Source organism: Mirounga angustirostris, unplaced genomic scaffold (assembly GCF_029215605.1).
Source record: "Mirounga angustirostris isolate CCGP_5_RB_7025 unplaced genomic scaffold, mMirAng1.0.hap1 SCAF_10, whole genome shotgun sequence".
In the NCBI taxonomy this organism is placed as follows: Eukaryota; Metazoa; Chordata; class Mammalia; order Carnivora; family Phocidae; genus Mirounga; species Mirounga angustirostris.
The window spans coordinates 108,458,309-108,464,851 of record NW_026991718.1 but is presented as its reverse complement, the minus strand read 5'-3'; the positions used below and the strand labels follow the sequence as shown (position 1 = coordinate 108,464,851).

Below are 6,543 nucleotides of genomic sequence, written 5' to 3'. Positions count from 1 at the left end.
AGTTAAACAATGAAATGGTACCAGACCAATTGACCTCACCCCTTAAAAGAGCACAAATGAAAAACTGTAAGGGGGACCAGAGCGGTGCTTGCAGAATCTCAAAGAGCGAATAAGCAAATAATATCCCAATAACTGTGATTTTTAAAAGAAAAGAAAAACTGACCCTCACACCTACTTGCTCCGTTTTTTTTATTAAATCGAGGATGAGGCAGTGGGCACTAGCGAAGGCTGTTTTCTTTTCTTTTTTTCTTTTTTCAAAGATTTTATTTACTTATTCATGAGAGAGAGAGGCAGAGGGAGACAGAGCGGGGAGCCCGATGCGGGACTCGATCCCAGGACTCCGGGATCATGACCTGAGCCGAAGGCAGACGCTTAACCATCTGAGCCACCCAGGCGCCCAGCGAAGGCTGTTTTCTTAAAGGCCACTTCCGCTCAGTGGGCGGCGAAGGGACGGGCTGTGGCTGTTTGAGAGCCCCCTGCCCCGACCGCCTACTGTCTAGGGTTGGAGAGTGAGGCGCGGAGGTCTCAGAGGCGTGGTGGCGGGTGGTGGGGTGGTGGCGGGTGGTAGTGGAGGCACCGGTGTTGAAGAGAAAGAGATTGGCGGTGGCCCTCGGGACGAGCCCTCTGATCCCAACTGAGATCCAGTGTAGGGTCTGCGCGAGTGAAGGCAGCTCCAGGAGGAGAGAGGGGCGCCCCTTCCCTCTGAAAGCAGGGTTCTGAGCTCCGCGGGTAAACTGAGGCCCGCGTCCTGGCTCCGCGGGTCGTCTTGCAGGCAGCCTTGGCCCGAGTTACGCCCTGCACAGGGCGGGCAGGGCTGGGCTGGCTGCTTTTCTTTTGGGGCTGAGTAGGGACGTTTGGCGCCCAGCTAGAGGAGGGGGTGTCGGGCCCAGGTGCGGAGCGCTGGGCCTGGGGCTCTGGAGGCGGGGGCCCGGCGGTCCTCGGCCCCGGCTGCCCCAGCTTCCCCGCCCCCGGCGGGCCGGGCGGGGGAGGAGCTCGGCGCGTCCCCGCCCCGAGGCGGAGCTGGGGGCCGGGCCCGGGCGGACCCGGCGGGGTGGGCCGGGGACGCGAGGCGGAGCGGGGCCCCACACAGGCCGCGGCGGCTGGCTCGGGCCCCTACGGTCCCAGCGGCGGCTGGAGGAGGAAGCCAGGCGGCTGGAGGAGGAGGGGAGGCGGAGGAGGCCGAGGCTGGAGCGCCGCTCGCCGCAGACTCACTTCCCCGGCTCAGCAGGGAAAGGTACCGCGCGCCCGCTCCCGGCCCCCGGCCCCTGGCCCCCAGTTCTCGCTCGCGCCGGCAGGAGCTGCGGCCGGCACGGGAGGGTGAGGGGCCCCGAGGGCTCCGGCGGCCCCGGGCTGCGGCGGTCAGCGCGGCGCTCGGGCGGGAGGGCTGGGGTGCGCTGTGCCGGGGAGGCTCGCGGACCGCAGAGGGCGCCGCGCCCCCTTCGCTCGCGTCCGGGGAAGCGGTGGTCCGGCCGGGTGGGGTGATCCCGGGGCGGGGGCTGCGCGGGCCAGGCCAGCGCACTGGAGTGCAGGGCAGGCAGGACCCCCGGAGCTGCGTGCTGCAGGGGAGCGCCCGGGGCGCCCGGCGGGCGCGCTCGGTGGGCACAGACAAAGCCGGGCGCCGACGCCCCGCGGCGACTCGGGCGGTCCAGGGGGTGGGCGCTGGGAGAGAAGAGAAGGCGCCGGGGCGACGGCCGGGACACCGGGAGAGGCTGGGCAGCCCGCCCTCCTCCGGCTCTCCGGGTGGTCTCGAGGAGGTGGGGGGGGGGCGGCAGGCAGGGTGGGGAGCAGCTCTCTCAGAAGGGCCAACTGGGGAGCCAGGCTGGGAAACGGGTAGGGTGTACTGAGTGCTCACTTTGGGGGGAGGGGCTGAGGAAGAGGCCACTGCCTTGGGGTTGGGGGCTGGGGCTCTGGTAGGGCAGGTGAGGGGCGCGTGGACCCCCTCAGAGCTAGCCCTAGGAAGAGGCAGAGCCCCCGTGAGGTAAGTGCAGTGGCTGGCACGAACGCTCAGATGTACCCACAGGTTGTTTGCAGACCGGGCTGGTGGTGGCACATCCCGTGCCAGTCCGTGGGGGGCAACTTGGTGTTTGGAGCCAGCAGCAGGCAAGCAGGTGCCGCAGGGGTTGTTGGAGTGGGCATGAATAGAGGGTTGAGAAGGTATGCATCTGAAAGTGTGTGCCGAGAATCTGGCGCTTCTGCCCCCCCTTCCTTCTTGTGAGGGGGGAGGAAGCATCTCAGTTCCTGCCACGGGCCCAGGCCGCCACTTGGGCTCCAAGGTGGTTCGCTCCCTGTCCCACACTCTTGGATTACTTCCCCTCTCTGCAGTGTCAGAAGTGGCTTCTTTTCTCCTGGATCATTCACAACAGGATAAGAACACACCTTGATGCCCTCCTTCCCTTACTTATAGCCCCCCTTTTTGGCCTTCATTCTTCATTTTCCCTCACCTACAGACCTACTTCTCCAGTTCTCTGCACAGCAGAACTTCTCCAAAGAGCTGTCTGCACCTGCTTCTCTGGAGCGCATTCCTTCGCTTCAGTCCTAGCACTTCACTGAAACTGCCCCAGTCAAGGTCTCCAGTGATTACCACGCTCCCACAAGCAGGTCTTCCTTGACCCCCTTGGTCTTATTGATCTTCTCTCCTTTAGAATCAATATCCTCTCTTGACTTCTGGTTTTCCTCCTCCTTCCCTGGCTAGCCCTTCCTTAGTCGTCTTTGGGGACAACTCCTTCACTCAACTCTAAATGTTGGAGGATCCCAGGGCTTTGTCCTCAGTCCCTCCTCTGTCCTGACTCCCGCTATTTACCTATCCTCCCAGCTCTCATTCTTATGATTTATAAAATCAAGCATTAATTTACAAACACACTGATCTTAAATGTACATCATTTTCCTTCTCATGATCTTAAGTAGCAAATTTTGTCACCAGCCCCAGCTTCTCTATCTAGCCACCCATCTGATGGTTTAGGGTGTCCTGGATGTCTCGTAGATATGAAAACTTCATATGGATGACACAGAACCCTGACGGCACTCCCCAGATGTGACCCTCTGCGGGCCTTCCCATCTCCCGAAACAGCCCATAACCCACCCACATGTAAAGACAGCTAGTGGCACCAACTCCTCCCTTTGCCTCCGTCCCCACATCTAGTCCAACAGCACGTCCGTTTGGCTTTTTCTGCAAAATCTATCTCAGGCCTGTTTTTCATGCCCAGACTCACTGCTATGGCCCCAGGCTACTGACCCAGGCCAAGCCACCTTTTATGTCTTGCCCAGAAGCTGTAGTAGCTGCTTTCTGCTTTCTCCAAATTCCCATTTGCCCACCTCTAATCTATTGTAACAGAGCAACAAGAATGATTTAGAAAAATAGTGATTAGATAATCACATTCCTCTAAAACCCTTGATAGCTCCCTGTTTCAGTTGGAATAAAATTTCAAAGCGTACTGATTAGACCCTCCATGATCTGGCCACCATTGACCTCCTCCAGCCTTATCCTGACCGCCGTCCCCTTTGCATTCTTCCTGATAGCCATGTCTGAATCATTTCTGCCCCCTGAACACCAGAAGCTTGTTCCTGCCCTGGGCATTTGCTTGTGCCATTTTCTCTGCCGGGAATGTTCTTCTAGGGTTTTCTACTGGGTTGGTTCTACTCCTTCTTATTTTTTAGGTCTCAACTTTAATGTGCCTTCCCAGTCTTGGTAGAGGTCCCCTCCCTACTCCCCTGTAATTCATCATAGCATCTGGTTTCCTTTTTTCATTATATTTATCGCAGTCCATAACCGTTTGTTGCAGTTGTCTGTTTACTTTGTCCAGCTTCTCAAGGGCTGGACCTTGACGGAATGGCCCACTGCTGTGTCTGGGGCATCTAGCATAGTTCCTGGCATGTAGCTGACTCTTGGGAAGTCTTGAGCCAGGTGGGAAGGTCAGGGCTGGGTTAGGCAGAAAGACGTGGGTATTGCAGTCATTGCAAGAGCCCCCCTTTAAACCTTACGCGACCCTGAGGATTTTTATTTTCTGTCCACTAAAGAAGTTGTGCCAATTGCTGTAAAATCGGGATATGAAATGGAAGTGGGGAAGGTACAGGCAGCTCAAAAGCGGGCCTGTATGCCTAGAGGGGGATCAGGTAGGTTTGGGGGATGTGGAGCTGGTGTGGGTTGTGGTGGGTTGGGCATCAATGATTTCCTTTGCTCTCTTTGGTGGAAATCCAGGCTGGGTCAGCAGAGGGCTGTGTGTGTGTGTGTGTGTGTGTGTGTGTGTGTGATCTAACTGAGGAGATGGGGGCAGTCTGGGCAGCCAGAGATTTATTTCAGGCCTATACCTTGGGTGCCTGCTGGCTGCCCAACCCTGGGGGCAGGGAGTTGAAGGGGAGGAAGAAGCTGGGGCTGGGGGTTTTTCTATAGACCCTTGTCTCTCCACCCACAGCTCTCCTCTTTGCACAAAGGAGCCAGCTGAGAATTAAATTGTGTGGCTGGTGCTCTCAGAGTTGAGAGTTGAGAGTCAGGGGACCTCAGCTCTGGGAGGGCCCTGGAGAGAGGGACTGGTGATGGACCAAGGGGACACTGTGAGGGGAGTGCTGACATGCCTAGGAAAGGCTTGGAGCAAGGGGAGTATCCTGGGTGGGAGAAATCAAGCAGAGCACAAGAGGCTGGGCCAGGGCCCTGGTATACTCACTGGGTGCCATGCAGTCGTCTAAAGACTTTGAAAATATTAACCCCTTTCATTCTCTTAACAGCTCTATAAGGTAGGTCTTATTCCCATTTTACAGATGGGAAGACTGAGGCACAGTCATATAACTCAGTAGAGACAGAGTGAGGATTTGAACCCAGGGAACCTGGCTCCAGGAACTGTGCCTTAAACCACTCCACTCTGCCACTTCTCCCATGCCGCTCAGATCCGCACCAGCTGAAGCCTTCTTAACAAACAAGGGCTTTTTCCGGACTCCCAGAGGTGCCTGGCCTTGGGGGCTGGGGAGGTAGGAAAGAAGTCATACCTTCTAAGGTAGAAGGGGTCCTCACTCAGAGTGGGCAGCTGAGGTTCTCTGCTTCATGCCCCATTTTTTCCAGGAGGGACTCCAGGCCCAGGCCAAGTAGTTGGGTGTCATGCAGACTGTGATTTTGGGGTGCTGGGGAGGTCAAGTGCAAAAACAGCTCCCTGCTTGGGATGCCATTAGAATGTCAACTCTCTGGGTTTAGCATTGCCCATTGCCCTCTACATCTGTCTCTGGAGAGCTCAAGAGGTCAGGTAGGGGAATCTGCAGATAACCTGCTTCGAATTACTTTTAGAATGTTGTCAGGTGGAGCTTCAGACTTGGCCTTGGGGAGTGGATGGAGGTTTGAGCAGAGCTGGGGGCACAGAGAAATGAGACCTGAATAGAGCTTAATCCACATCACTACTGGTCCTGTCCTTACCTCTTTTTGTCTGTCTGTCTGTCTGTCAAATGGGACTGGAGAGACTTTTTGCTTGCCCCCCAGAGGTTGTGGAAGCTGGGAACTCCTAGAGGTTACATGCTGGAGTGCCTTCTTGCAGACCCAGCATAAAGGAGGGAGGATTTCCCACGAGGTGCCAGCCTCGAGGAACTGGGCCAGGAAGGAGGGAGGTGGGTGGAGGGTGTGGCAGCCCTGTCCTTCGAGGCTTTCCTGTTTGGTCATGAGGACGCTGCTGGGCAGGTGACTTGGCTTCCCCAGGGCCTGGCCGGCTAGCCGAACAAGGGTTGCTGATTATATAGGGATGGAGTCTCTTTGCTTCAAATTCTGAGCCCCACAGACGAAGAGATCTGCTCCTCTATCTCAGCAGATCCTGCCAGTCCCCCCCAGAAAAGAGGGAGGAAGAGTGGGTGGCATTCTTTTCATTTTGGGAAACTGAGGCACAGCGTAAGCACATCGCCGCCAGAAGCTCCCCAGGCCCATGGTTCTTGGGAGTGCCCCTTCTCTGGCAGGGAGACTTGTCCGTACCGAGTCCCTGCCTGCTGAGTTGAGGTGAAGACGGTGGCAGAGCCCGAGGCTGGCAGGCTGGAGCCAAGGGTGGACTTGCCCCTCAGCTGGACCTTGTTACCTGTGGTCAGCACCTGTGCCCCAGTCTGGTGCTCAGAGCCACTGGGAACACAAGATAAGATCTCCACTCTGCAGGAAATGAGTGAGCCATGCCAGATGTGATATAAGGGGTTATAGTTCCGCCAGTTATCTGGTGGAGGTGATGCTTTAGAGGGTCCTGAAATCCTGGGCAGCGTTAGCCAACAGAGGGGGAGATGGCATTCCCAAGGTGGAGGGGGAACCTAAGCTTGGAGAACTGGTCAGGGAAGGCCTTAAGTGCCAAGCTGCTGAGTCTAGACTTGATTCCCTAGGCCCTGGGGAGCCATCGAAAGTTATAGGCCTCGGGTGCAATGACTTGATTAGACCAGTGCTTCTCAAACTCTAACACATGGATCACTTGGGCATCCTGTTAAAATGTAGGCTCTAATTCAGTGGGTCTAGGCCAGGGCCTGAACCTCTGCATCTCTCACACGCTCCTGGATGGTGGAAACCTGCTGGTCTGTGGCCATTTTTGTGTAGGGAGGGTT

The 6,543-nt window shown here is 56.9% G+C and overlaps 1 protein-coding gene across 5 annotated transcripts in view; it reads left to right on the top strand.

Annotated features, from left to right (window-relative positions):
* The first annotated feature begins 1,040 nt into the window (after positions 1-1,040).
* The window catches only part of SMOX (spermine oxidase), a 50,001-nt gene continuing 44,498 nt past the window's right edge, over positions 1,041-6,543 (top strand). For all 5 annotated transcript variants that reach the window (XM_064572860.1, XM_045885440.3, XM_045885439.3 and 2 more), the window contains exon 1: positions 1,041-1,234. The gene's annotated coding sequence lies outside the window, so the exon portion shown is untranslated. The remainder of the gene's footprint in view (positions 1,235-6,543) is intronic.